Genomic DNA, 14,720 nt, shown 5'->3' with positions numbered 1-14,720 from the left:
AATTCATGTTTATCTAATTTTAATTTTGCTTATCTATACTTTCTAATCCGTTGTGATTACAAATCACATGTGTAATTATTTTAAATAGAAAAAAATTCAAACAACATATGATAAAAGATTCACTTTTTTACTATTTGTAAGGTAGTAGATTTCAATTAGATTTTATTCTCCCATATACTACCCACATGAATCAGGAAGCAAAAACAAATTATTTATCACAGATAAAGATCCATCCCAAACCTCTCAAGATTCCTATGTATAAATCTTGAGCAAACATGATCTCACAATCCAAATTTTGAAAGAAAGGAAGAAAAAAGAATCACAAACCTATCAATGTCATTTATCTCAAAAAACTAAGAAAGAATATTGTGAAAGTATATCACTTATTAATGATATTTTTCAGAAAATTAGGAACTGAAAGAAATTAACTTTATAAAGAAAGAAAATACATAGTAAGGGATATTAATATGCAACATATTCCACTGAAGCTTATGATACTACTAAAAGTCCTTGCTTCCAGCAGTAAAATTTTTCAAGGAGAAAAAAATTAAATGGAGGAAGCAGCAAAAAGGGAAGCAAAACTGGGATGTTTTGAATTAATATGATCGATCATAGGGAAGAGGCAATAGAAAGAGAAAGCTCTCAGGAACTAAGGGGACAGATGTTATATCCCAGGGCACATGGCCAACCTGAAGAAAGACATCTACCAGCATCCCTTGTGGCTAAGTATTGCTTGTGTTCCAGGCAACAGAATGGTACATACATTCTTAAAGAAAGAATGTGCCCTCATCTTCTTTCCTTCCATCTGAGGCAACATAATGGCTGGTGATTTAGCAGACATCTTAATTAGACCATGGGCCAACCCAGGGTATAGAAGCCACACATGACAAAGCACCAAGGCAGAAGAAATCTGCTATAGCAATATTGGATAATCTCTGAAAATTTCTGGCATAAATCTTTATTTCAAGATGGCTGTAGATGGCTCATGCCTATAATCTTAAGATGTGGGAATCCAGGTTCAAAGCCAGCCCAAACAGCAAAGTATGTGAGACTCATTGCCATTTAACTACCAAAAAGCCTTAAGCGGAGTTGTGACTCAATAGTATAGTACTAGCTTTGAACAAAAACAGGTCAGGCTCTAGGACCAACACACACACACACACACACACACACACACACACACACCACCCTCTATTTCATCAAAACATTTTTTAGTTTGTATATTTGTTACTTCTAGCCAAACCTAATGCTAATGTAGCATTATTGCCCAATACAGTATAAATTCATGAAAGTCAGGAGTATTCTTACATTTTTGTACAAACAGCATTAAAAGAAGACACTAGGGGCCCGGAGTTTGGCCTAGTGGTTAAAGTGCTTGCCTAGCATGCATGAAGACCCGGGTTCGATTCCTCGGTACCACATACATAGAAAAAAGCTGGAAGTGGTGCTGAGGCTCAAGTGGTCGAGCTCTAGCCTTGAGAAAGTCTAAGGACAGTGCTCAGGCCCTGAGCTCAAGCCCAGGACTGGCAAAAAATAAATAAATAAATAAAAATAAAAAAATAAAAGAAGACACTACTTACAAGTACAACAAGCCTATAGTCTTTCAGGAATTAACTTGAAATCTTCTTAGAAAAAAAATATAACTCAAAGGATTTCAAAAGAAACCAAAATAGAGATGTATCTAATTGTATGGATGGACTGATGTAACAGGAATAGTGTAACATTAATAAGATACCAGTGATCTCTAAATTTATTCATAAACACATTGAGAATTAAACTTGGAGCAAGATTTGAGGAACTTTTTATTAATTTTAAAATGTATATGGAAGAATAAATCCTATTATAACCTTGCCATTTTTAGTTTCATACAAGGTCATGACACATATCTGAGGCTGGCCTCTGTCTCCTGAGTCCTGAGATTATCGTCATGTGATACCATGCCCAGCTAACTTAGTCAGTTTTGGAAAAGAAAAACAGAGAAAGGAAAGTTGCCCTCACAGATGTTAAGATAAGTTATAAGATACAGTAAAAAGACATATAGAACCATGAGACAAAATAGAAAACTCAAAAACAACTCATTAACCTCTTAGAACTTAATATATGATCATAATGATAGCATAATCCCAGGAAGAGAGCATGTTGACATGGTCAACTGTTGTTTGCTACACTAACAATAATACTATAAAACAAATACCTTCTGGGCACCAGTGACTCATACCTCTAATCCTGGCTACCGAGGAGTCCAACATCTGAGGATCAAGGTTCATAACCAACCTGGGCAAGAAAGTCTATGAGATTCTTATCTACAATTAACTACCAAAAAGCTGAAAGTGGAGCTGTGGCTCAAGTGATAGGGTTCTAGCCTTGACCAGCCCTGAGTTCAAGCACCAGAACCAAAAATAAACAATAACTCTCAAATATCAGGGGTGGATGGCAGCCATTTATTTTTCTCTGGTCTGAGATTCAGCTAATCTCAAAAGCATCTATCAAGAGTTGCTAAGGTCTAGAAGATGCAGATCAGGTTCAACCTTTTCCAGCTGTCTCATTCTGGCAATAAAAGAAGCTCAAAAGGTAAAGGCAAATCATTCAAGCACATTTAATGTCTCTTCTCTACTAATATTCCTTTAGCCAAATGAATTATAGAGCCAAGCCAAACATCAAGAGTGGAAGATGCCTCAAAATCACACGGCAAAGGGCCTGGTAAACCATCCAAGAGCCAGAAGCACAGCAGTGACAGTGATCCAATCCAATCCAACACAAAGGTTTGATTTTATAGATAATTTTGGGGAAGTCTGTTTAACCCTGAAAAAAAAACAAACAAACTATGAAGCTGTATCTGTATACATTACATACAAAGGTGAGCTCTAGGTGAATTAACAAACATGTTTGGTTCAGGAATAGAGCACTTGCAAAGGGTTTGATTCCCAGCATCATAGGAGGAAGAAGGGGAGAGAGGGAGAAGAGAAGAGAGAGATGAAGGGAGGAAAGGAAGAAAGGAAAAAAAATATAAAAGTAAAAACTAGTTTTAAAAATCACTTTATAGCCGGGTGAGGTGATTCATGCCTGTAATCCTAGCTACTCAGGAGACTGAGATCTGAGGATCAAGGTTCAAAGCCAACCCCGGGCACTAAATGACCTGAGACTCTTATCTCCAGTTAATCTCTAGAAAACAGGAAGTGGGGCTTGGCTCAAGGGTAGGGTGGTAGCCTTGAGCTGAAGAGCTCAGGGACAGCCTCCAAGCTGAGTTCAAGCCCCATGACCCACCAAAAGAAAAAAAAAATCACTTTATATTGTTGGGCTAAACTCTAGACACTAAAAACATGAACCATAAAATGAAAAGAATTATAAATTTGATGATATTAAAATTTTTCTGATGAAATTTTTCTTACAAAAAGTTTTCTGTCAATGAAGAACATTATAAACAAGAAAAAGTTGATTATCTTAGAAGGTCTTTCCAAGGGCTGAAGTCAACAAAAGACAAATATCTAGACTATAGTAGGAACTAGAGTTTTGCTAACTTTGTCTGAGATGGCCTCAAACTCTCAATCCCCCACCTCTGCCTTCAAAAGACAAATATCTAGACTACTGTAGGAATTCCTACAAATCACTCAGGGGGGGGAAATAAAAATAAGAAAAACAAATGCAATGGCAAACTAGCCAAAGGATACAAACAGCAAAATTATAGAAGGGAAACCTGAGAGACTAAGAAGTAAATGAAAAGATACCAACCTGAAATGCAGTCAAATAAATGTATATTAAAACATCAAGATATCTCTTCACTCCCCTTAAATAGGCAATCATGTCAGTAGGATAATGTCAAGTGTTGTCTAGGATGGGAAGAAGCCTAAAACCATCCCTTGTGCTTAGCTGTTGTGAGTTTAGTCCTGGTGAAATCTTTTTGGTGCATTATCTGACAATATTTATTGACATGTAGAACATGTTTTGCCAGTGACCAAGCAGTTCCACTCCTAGGAATACATCTCCAGACAAACTCTTTGCACCAGTTCACATGCAGGACTGGTGGGAGATGTCATCCTAGCAATATTTGAGGTAGCCCTCTGCTTCCAGTGTCAGCAGCACCAGAAGTACATTTTATGACATGGATAAATCTTCACAATGTTTTAAGTTGAAAAAAAAAGAAGTAAGAAAGAAGAAAGTCCTAGGCCTTAATGTGTCTTTCATTTTAAGGTGCATCTCTGTGATTTTCCTTTCTGCTCTTCGCAGGGACATTTTGAGGGAAGGATAAGGAAGGTGTATTGACTCCATTTGTCCCAGGAGGTTGTGGCAGGTTTTTGTGCAGCGCCCCACCCCCACAGCTGTGATTGCCGCCACAGGCCCTTCTGTGCCTGTTACTAAGGCCTCTCTTCATCTGTCTGAGCTCCCATTACCAGTTCAGTAGATATTAACAGATGTTAAGCTTCCTTCCCAGGCTGGGTGGGAAATGACTGATGGCTCTGGAGGTGTGGGCCACAGCTCAAAACAGAATGACACTATGTCACTGCACTCCTTTCTGCCCACTCCTCATTCCCAAGTTAGAAACATTCTACTTTCCTAGACTTTAAAAAACCTTTACTTCAAGACTGGTCTAAAAATGTGTTTTCTTGTGTTTTTATAGCTCTTTGTGTGCTATCAGTGCTAATAATAACCACACAAATAAAACAATCACAGTAGACACAAGAGCCTTTTAAAGCAGACTGAGAAGTATGAGATGAAGAGAGAATTACTCATAGAAGTTTAGATTAAACATCTGATTTAGCTCCTAATCAGGATTGATTGGTGGACAATTAGAAGAGTTTCCAAAAGGTTTGGGATAGATGGGTGGTTTTCTGAAAAGATTTAGGGGTTTTCTAACTAAAGACAGGTAAATGGAGAGGGCTCTGGAAGCTTCTTCCAGCACTGTTAGATTTTGAGTGTCTCCCCCACAGGCATGTTGAAAACAATCATTTCCCACAAAGGTACACTCAGAATAACCCCTGCTTGGATTATACTGCTTTAAAAGCTTGTCTCTGCCCGAAGCTTTCCTTAATGGCTCATTACTAGCATACTAGATTCTGACCCTTAATAATGGCTACAATTTCATGTCCTTCAGATTCCTATAGGCAGGAGCAGGATCCAGCTCAGGTAGAGAACTCTGTGAAAAGGCACAGGGTAGGATGAAACTAGCTACCCACACCCCTTCCCAGTAGACGGAGCAGCAGCATCAGGCAACCCTCCCACTATCTGTGAACCGGCACAGCCAAATTGTATAGAAGCAGGAATGTGATTCTGTAGAAATAACTCAGAAGAGGTTTCTTTCTTTCTTTCTTTCTTTCTTTCTTTCTTTCTTTCTTTCTTTCTCTTTCTTTCTTTCTTTCTTTCCTTTCTTTCTTTCTTTCTTTCTTCCTTTCTTCCTTTCCATCCTGGGGTTTGAACTCAGGGCCTCAAATTTACTAAGCTAGTGCTCTATCTTTGAGCCACACACCTTCAGCCCTTTCTGACACTAGGTATTTATTTTTGAGAGAGTGTCTCACTTCCTACCCAGGCCTGTGCCTATGCCACAATCCATCCATTTTAGGCTTCCTGTTGTAGCTAGGATGACAGACCTGTGCTACTATACTCAGTTATGGGCTGAGAAGGGGGTCTCAAAACCTTCCTGTCTGGGCTGGCTTTGAAATATGACCCTCCTGTTCTCAGCTTCCCAGGGAGCTAAAATTACAAGTGTCAGCCACCAGCATTTGACTCAGCAGTACATTTCTTATAATTCTCTCTTAGAGTCTGCACTGCTCATCAATAACTTCCAACTTGAGGACATTAATGTTATCTTGTACATTAAAAAAATTAACAATATTCTAGAAGGACCAGTGATTTAATCTGTCTGTAGTTTCTATAACTTCCAGGAGCTACATAGCTGGTCATTTTTCTTTTATTTGCTCAATAATCACTTACTGACTTCTAAGGGAGATTTGGAAACTGTAGATTAACTTGGGAAAAGTAGGTTGAGCAAGATTACAGAGCCTGAAATGCCTGCTTATGAGTTACAATTAATAGGAAAAGACAAAAGGAGCCCTTGATGGTGTTTGAGACAGAAAGCACATGTTGAAAAGAGTATTTTAAATTTAGTTGAACACATGCTTGTTGAGGAAAAGAGCAAGTTACTGATTTCACCAAGCAAGGAAAGTATTAGGGTAAGCCTAGGGAGAAAGTCCTTGCCTTCAAGGATATATGTTTGCTAGGTTTTATTGTTCTTATTTTTAATATAGATGGTAGTATTTTGAGATACTAACCAATCTGGTTTTCTCATTTTCTAAATCCCATCCATTTCATCAGGGTAAAGATTCTGCATAATAGAGTTATAAAAAGAAAGAGCTGGGTTCCTGTAGCGTACACTTAGAAGAATCCTAGACAACTCTGATGACAAATCCACGAGACTCTTATCTCCAGTTAACCAGCAAAAAGACAAAACTGAAGGCATGGCTCAAGTGGTAAAGTGCCAGCCTTGAGCAAGGGAGCATGAGGCCCTGAGTTTAAGCCCTAGTACACACACACACACACACACACACACACACACACACACACACGACTTTAAGAAAGCAATGCAGACAATAGTTTTAACAATAGTTTTAGAGACAAGGGATGGAGTTTTAAAAGCAACAATGCAATGAAAATTGTAGATTTGGAAACAAGGCCAACTACATCATTTGTGAAGTGGGAGGAAAATCTGCTGATACTAGAAGTAAAGATTGCTTTCCATTATCACCTCACATGGTATTTTTTGTTATTTAATGCTGTTTGTTGTAAGTCTAAGTAAATCAAAATTGAAACTATAAAATTATTAGTCTGAATAATTTATTTTTTCATATTTTGCCATTCCATTAAATATAAATGTAAGAGCATTTAACAGATCCATGGAATCACTGACATTATCCAACTTATTATTTCATAGTTGGTTTGTGCATATGTGTTTCATTCTTACCACAGCAATGGAAATGCTGCACATGTTTATTGTACATCTTGATACCTGTGCAAGTGCCCAACCCCTGGATAAGGAAGGATCATGTGACAGGAAAAAGATGTGTGGCTTGTCCTTTATCTCCATATCCTTCTAGGTCTTCCCATTCATTATCTGTAACAAGCTATTACAGAAAATCTCAAAAGTAGGATTCTGAGGTTGCTCGTTTTTTGTTTTTGTTTTTGTTTTTGTTTTTTCTCCCATCTTCAGAACAAGATCTGACTTGAATGGTGAGCATGGCCTCTCAGGGTTGTCAGCATTCCCACTTACTCCAAGACAAAGCACCCTTAGGACTCCAGCAGAACGCCATGCTCACTGGCAGAGCTATAGGAGCAGCAGGCAAACATCTAATGTGCAGCCTCCAGCCTGGGGTCTGGTGTCTCAGTGAACTTCACCTAAAGCTGTTGCTGAAAATGAAATTAAGGCTTTCAAGACAGCACCAGTAGCATAGTAAACCAAATCTGTGCTTTTTAGTGAGTGACAACAGCTGGGGCTCCTTTGTGATGTTGCCCCTGCCTGGAAGGACAGAGGAAGGGGCCAGGCTCCCCTCCACTGACAGGATAATGATGCTCTTCTGCACGGGAGGTGGCAGAGAAAACTAGAGCTCTAAATAGGAACGTGTCTCTGACAAGAGGACTCACATCATCCCATTCCCCACCCTTCTCTCCTCACCAGGCCACAGCCTAGAAAACCCTGGGAGGTGGGTAAATAAAGTCAAGGGTGACTGGCACTTGGCCTACTCCCGAACTTCATGTAATCTGTTGTACATATGAGAAATAGGGAAACCCACAAAGAACAAGTTACAATATTTAAGCTGGGAGACAGTGGTTTATGCCTATAAGCCTGACTACTCAGGAGCCTGAACAGGACTTGAAAATCACTGTTTGAAGCCAGCTCAGTCAGAAAAGTCCATCATGTCCAATTAATCACCAATAAGGTGAAAGTAGAGTTGTGGTTCAAATGGTAAAGTATGAGTCTTGAGCGAAAAGGCTCAGAGACAGTGTCCAGGTCCTGAGTTCGACCCAGACCAGCACCAAAAAATAAAAATAGAAATATCTATAACTCTGTTATCTAGGCCACTATTATTAAGGTTATGGTTCATATATGTGATTTACAGTATAAGAAACTGTATATGGTAAATATTAAATATATAAATATATCTTACTACTCTATATGTTTTTTGTTCATTCATTCGCACTTTTTTTGGCCAGTCCTGGGGCTTGAACTCCGGGCCTGAGCCCTCTCCTTGGGCTTTCTCAAGGCTACAGTTCTACCACTTGAGCCATAGCACCATTTCCAGCTTTTTTCTATGTATGTGGTACTGAGAAATTGAACCCAGGTCTTCATGTATGCTAGGCAAGCACTTTACCACTAGGCCAAACTCCTGGTCCCAAAGAATAAGGCTTTGTTTTTTGTTTTGTTTTGTTTTGTTTTTTGTTTTGCCAGTCCTGGGCTTGAGCTCAGAGCCTGAGCACTGGCACTGTCCTTGGGCTTTCCCAAGGCTAGAGCACTACCATTTGAGCCTCAGCACCACTTCCGGCTTTTTTCTATGTATGTCGTACCAAGGAATGGAACCTGGTTCTTTGTGCATGCTAGGCAAGCACTCTACCACTAGGCCAAACTCCCAGCCCCTCATTTGCTTTTTTGAGACAGGGTCTTATTACATAGCCCAAGCTGGCCTCTAACTCAGGATCTTTCTGTCTCAGCCTCCAAAGTGCTAGAATTATAGATGTGCAATACCACACTCAGAAAGGTTACCTAAGCTTTTAGAAAAATGTGTGTGTTTATGTATGTATTTATGTGGTATAAGCCAGTCCTAGGACTTTCATTTAGCTAAGGCCTGAGTGCTGTCCTTGAGCTTTGTGCTCAAAACTAGCCTTCTACCACTTGAGCCATAGCTCCACTTCTAGTTCTTTTGGGTAGTTAATTAAAGATAAGAGTTCCATGGATGGGGCCGGGAGTTTGGCCTAGTGGTTAAAGTGCTTGCCTAGCATGCATGAAGACCCAGGTTCGATTCCTCGGTACCACATATATAGAAAAAAGCCGGAAGTGGTGCTGAGGCTCAAGGGGTAGAGCTCTAGCCTTGAGAAAGTCCAAGGACAGTGCTCAGGCCCTGAGCTCAAGCCCAGAACTGGCAAAAAAAAAAAAAAAAAAAAAAAAAAAAAAAAAGAGTTCCATGGATTTTCCTGCCCAGGCTGTCTTTGAACAGTGAGCCTCAGAACTCAGCCTCCTGAATATCTAGGATTACAGGCATAAACTACCAGAAAATGACTTTTAATCTATCTTTGCTTTTAAAGGAGAATATTTGGTGGTAGCATGGGCAATGAGTTCTCAGGAGAATAATCTATCAACAGAGGATCTGGTAAAGAGATAAGTGCAAGGATCTAAGAAGAACCTATGCTAGAGGTTTACAATGGGAAGATAAAGAAAGCAATGGAATATCAATTATATATTAGTCAAAAAGATAATGTTGGATTAAAAAAACAAGATCCTACTTACATAAGTTCAAGAAAGCAAATAAAGAGAATGTTATTCAGTAATATATATATGTAAGTATTAAAGCAATAAAGAAAGATAGTACATGCATATAACCTCTGCTATCTGGGAAGGCTGAAGTTGGAGAATAGTAAGTTTGAAGTTAGCCTCAGCAACCCAAAGAAACCATGTCTCAAAAAATTGAAATAAAATTGCTAAAGGTTGAAGGTACAGGTCAGTGGAAGAGCATTCACCAGTGTGCACAAGGCTCTGGGTTTAAAACTCATTATCTGATATATTGTATATATGTTTATTTGGTTATTTGAAATAGGATAGGGAAGGAGGGAAAAACAAGATGAGGGGAAGGGATGGGGGAGGGAAATGGGGATCAAAACATGAGAAAGAGTATCAATGTTTGTGAAATAATGCACCCTCTAACTGGCGAATATAATGTAGCCCTCCTATTAATTACAATAAAATATTGAAAAAACTCAGTACTTTAAAACAAAACAATTAAAAGATCAAATTCAGGAAGCTAGTTCTGGCAGCTGAGTCATGAAGGCAAATTTACTTAGAACAGACATACAGTGGCTTCTTAGGCACTAGCAATGTTCTATGTCTTAAAGTGGATATGAGACATATAAGCATCAACTTATGCTTGAAAAATGTACCCCTTGATTTCATATATTCCTTGGTATACATAATAGAATACTGACCTATATCTCTGAGGCCAATTCCAAAAGAGAAAGCTTCCCCTCCTCCTTCTGTGTCCTGAACTTATGCCAGACAGGCTATATAAACGAACTCTTCCCTGGAAAACACAGCCTCCTTCACCACTCACAGAATTTAGTTTCATTGCTCTTAAGCAGCCAACTGGAGTGCATTTATCTAAAAGGCTGTTTCTGAGCTGCGTCCAGGAGCAAGGCAGGAAGCACTGGAACATGAATACCTAAGCACACAGGAATACACAGCAGCTCTAACCTTGCAGCTGCGGGAGCCTTCTGCTCTAGAAGTATCTGCTGGGACCAGGATGAGCAGGTATATAAAGCTATTTCTCCTGATCCTTGAGCCAATTCCTCCAGCCACACCCAGGACCCCAGAGCACATCCTCCAGCCACACCCACGATGCTGCTGGGAGGAGGGGCTGCCACAGATCTCACTAGGCCTGCAACAGCTTAAGGTACAACCCCAAGGACAAGGTCACTCTGTGCTCTCTCCTTTCCAATAATCCCTGTATGTTTTGCCTTTTAGCAGGCTCCCAGATGGCTTTGTTCTAATATTATGTACATAGTATATTTGTATGTTCACTATGTTGTATATATATATATATATATCATATATTTTTAAATCACTGGTGCCTTGAAGCCACGATCATTACTTAAGTAAACTAGAGTAGGAAGGAAAGATAGCTTGAATTAATGTTTTTAAAAGCTCTCTATAAATAATAGTATATCTGTATACAGAGAATACAAATCATTAAGAGTGGTTTACCTGGGCAGGCAGGATGGTACATCTGTAATCCCAGCGGCAGAATTAGGTCTGTGGCCTACCATGAGCAAAAATGTAGGGCTCAGCCTGAAAAATAACTAAAGTAAAAGGCATGGTTCAAGTGTCTGCCTGGGAAGCATGAAGCCCTGAGTTCAACCCTAGTACCACTGAGAGGAGAGAGAAAGAGAGGGAAGGAGGGAAGAAAGGAAGGGAGAAAGGGAGGGAAGGAGGGAGGGGGAAGGGAGGGAGGGGTATAGAAGGGAAGGGTATGGAAGGGAAAGGTATGGAAGGGAAGGGGAAAGGAGGGAGGGAGAGGAAGAAGGGAGGGAGGAATGAAGGGAGGGAGAGAAGAAGGGAGGGAGGGATGGAGGGAGGGAGAGAAGAAGGGAGGGAGGACGGAAGGGGAGGGACTTCAATTCAGTGGAACATAAAGGTACACAGAGACTTTGTGATTCTTAAAGTAGACTATAAGCAGGGTTCCTCATTTCTGAAGTAGCCTTGCTTCATGAACCCAAATATAACTAAAGACCCAAGAGACTATTGCAAGCCTCCCCAGATTCCAATAATAATTTCATGTTGAGTTGTTTTTAGCCTACTGTACTCTGGAAAAGTGGTGTATGCATATCAGCACATACACAGATAAACCAGAGAAATCTCTCCTCCACCACCCCCTTAATCTTCATGATCCTCATCCTCACAAGACTTCAATGTTGAGTCTACAAGGGAACCCACCTGGCCAACACAAAGCCTGCACCCATTCAACTGCAGTGCAGACTGGTAATAACACAGATACAAATCAATTCACCAGAAACATCTGCAATGGGACTGAACACAAACCACTGGACTTATTTCTGGCATAACCTGCACAACACATACCTCTGGTCTTTCTCATTTTGTAACCAAGGTAGAAGCAGTCTGCATATACTACCTCACTGAAATGTTTTGAGATCTCACCACTCTATGGTATAGAAAGAATAGGAGAAACAGGCCTTTGTTGTAGTCTAATGACCTGTATAACGGATACTTAGTAGATCTCACTTGGCCACTATTCCCACCCAAAATATGCCACAAAAAATAGAGGAAAAAATATGAATGGCAGTGTCTTCTTTTAAAGTGCTGATGGTACAGGCTGCGTAACTTTGGGGCAAAGCATTTCTATAATGATTCCTAGATTCAGTCCAGTTAGGTGAAGCGTGCTCAGGATGAGAATTTATCTTTTGTTGTGGTCGTTTCCTGAAACCAAGATGTTGTCTAATAAACTTCTCCAAAATAGCAATCATCCCCAACGCGTTCAACACTGAGTATCTTACAGGACTTCACAGTCAGGTCAAAGAATAAAAAATTCTCCTCCAATGAATAACTCCTATAAATTAAAGAAAGATTTTATCAGCTGGGTGTCAGTGGCTCACACCTATATTGTAGCTACTCAGGAGGCCAGGAGACTGTGACTTAAAGACAGCCAGTCTGAGAAATGTATGAAACTCCATTTTCAAAGTAATGGGTAAAAATCAGGGCTGAATGCATGGCTCAAGTGGTAGAGTGCCAACAAAGTGGCTGAGTGAGTGCTTGAGAGATTGCATCCATACCCCAGTACACCAGTATACATATGCAGAGAGAGAGAGAGAGAGAGAGAGAGAGAGAGAGAGAGAGAGAGAGAGAGAGAGAGAAACTGCCATATGTGAGTCATTTTAGAAAAGAATTTAAAGGTATTTTTAGTTTTAAAAATTGTAAGTAGACACAAAAGGAAGGAGGAAGAATGAGTAAATGCAGTCATTATATTTATTGTACATTACGTGAAAACGGAACTATATAACTTGAGGTTAGGGATGAAGTGGGGAAAATGGACGAGAATTATGAAAGGGTAGCATTGACCAAGACACATTGTACTTGATGCATTGTACTTGACTTGTGGAATTGTAACCTTTTTGTACAGCTGTAATAATAATAATAATTGTAAGTAGATAATATATGTCAAAGATACAAAAGAATAGACAGTACCATTATTTCTTCCATCCTAGACTCCCAGAAACCTCTCAGAAGGCAACATTGTTGTTTCTCTTCTTTTTCTTTCTCTTTCTTCCTCCCTTCCTTTCTTTTCTTTCTTTCTCTACTCCTTCCTTCCTCTTTCTTTCCTTCCTTTTTCCTTTCCTTCTCTTTCTTCCCTTCCTTCCTTCCTTCCTTCCTTCCTTCCTTCCTTCCTTCCTTCCTTCCTTCCTTCCTTCCTTCCTTTCTTCCTTCCTTCCTTCCTCAGAGCCTCATTACATTGTCTAAAACCCTGGGCCTCAAAACCCTAGGCTCAAGCAATCTTCCTGCCTCAGCCACCAGCATAGCTGGGACTACAGATACACATCACCACATGTTTCTCTACTTTCCTTTTTTTACTTAGTATATCTTGTGGTTACTTTTCCATCAGTATGAAGTTGTAAGGAGTTGTAGCTAGGCATAGGAAGCTCAGGCCTATTATTTAGCTACTCAGGAGGCTGGGATCTGAGGATTGAGGTTCAAAGCCATCCAAGGAAAGGAATGACCTGTGACTCTAGTAGCCAACTGAAGCTGGTTCACAATGTAGAAAACTACCTTTGAGGAAAAAAGCTCAGAGATAGCACCAAAGACCTGATTTCACACCCCAGGACAATGACAGATTAAACAAACAAAAACAAGAGTTGTTTTCATCTTCAGGGCTATATGATAGCTTATCTTGTAGATGTTCCACTATTGTAGAGCTCTAAAAAAATGTCATTGTAAAGATGATGTACAGAAGGGTTACGTTATATAAGCCAGATCATGAGTACAATTCTTTTTGTACAATGTTACCCCTTCCTTACTCTCTCCCATTTTTTCCCTCCCATCCCCACCCACAATGTAGGACATTCTTGTTCCTGAATTTTTGCTAGCAAATGCATTGCAACAACTAATGTTGTCATACACATACATGGATTCTGTAGCTTAAGCTTCTAAGGAACTGGATATAAGCACATGTACATTTTTATATTTTTGTGCCAATATCAAGGCTTCAACTCAAGGCCTCGAAATCTAAACTTCCTTGCTCAGCCCAGATATTATCTTTTTTTTGTTTTTTTCTTTCAAGATTTTGTATTGTATTTTATTGTCTGGGTAACATATAAAGGTTACAGTTACAGTTATATTGGTCAGGTAATAGGTACATTACTTCTTGAACATTGATACCTTTCATATCTTTTGAATCATCATGTTTTCACACCTATCAAATAAAAAGGCAAAAAATAAAAGAAACATACTTTATATATAAAAAAGTTTGTAAAAACAAAATCTTCTGTGTATATACATACCTTTTGATACTTTTAAGTTGGTATACAGTCTGTAACCACACAAAGCAGAAGACTTAGGAAACATGTGAATAACTGAAGTGAGTTTCTTTTTTACAAGTAAGTTGGCAAGAAAAATTAAAAAGCTGGTTTTAATTTGTTTTCGATTGATTCAAGGACAATTTATCTAAATCAAGAACACCTAATTTTTTCCTATTTTTTCATATATTTTTATTGTAATTAATAGAAGGGTTACATTATATTCACCAGATAGAAGGTACATTACTTCACAAATATTGATACCCTTTCTCATGTCATGGTCCCCATTCCCCCCCCCCCAGATATGTACATTTTAAAACTTGTTTGCCAAATTGTCTCTGATAGAGTCATACCATCCAGTGGATATTTCATAACATACTGTAACAACTGCTGTAGTCATCTTCTAAGTATTTACACTGAGCCAGCGTCCAGTAGTACAGCAAAAC

The sequence above is a fragment of the Megascapheus bottae genome, chromosome 7 (assembly GCF_031878675.1).
Source record: "Megascapheus bottae isolate mThoBot1 chromosome 7, mThoBot2.hap1, whole genome shotgun sequence".
Lineage (NCBI taxonomy): Eukaryota > Metazoa > Chordata > Mammalia > Rodentia > Geomyidae > Megascapheus > Megascapheus bottae.
The sequence above is the reverse complement of the archived record's forward strand: the minus strand, read 5'-3'. Positions refer to the sequence as shown.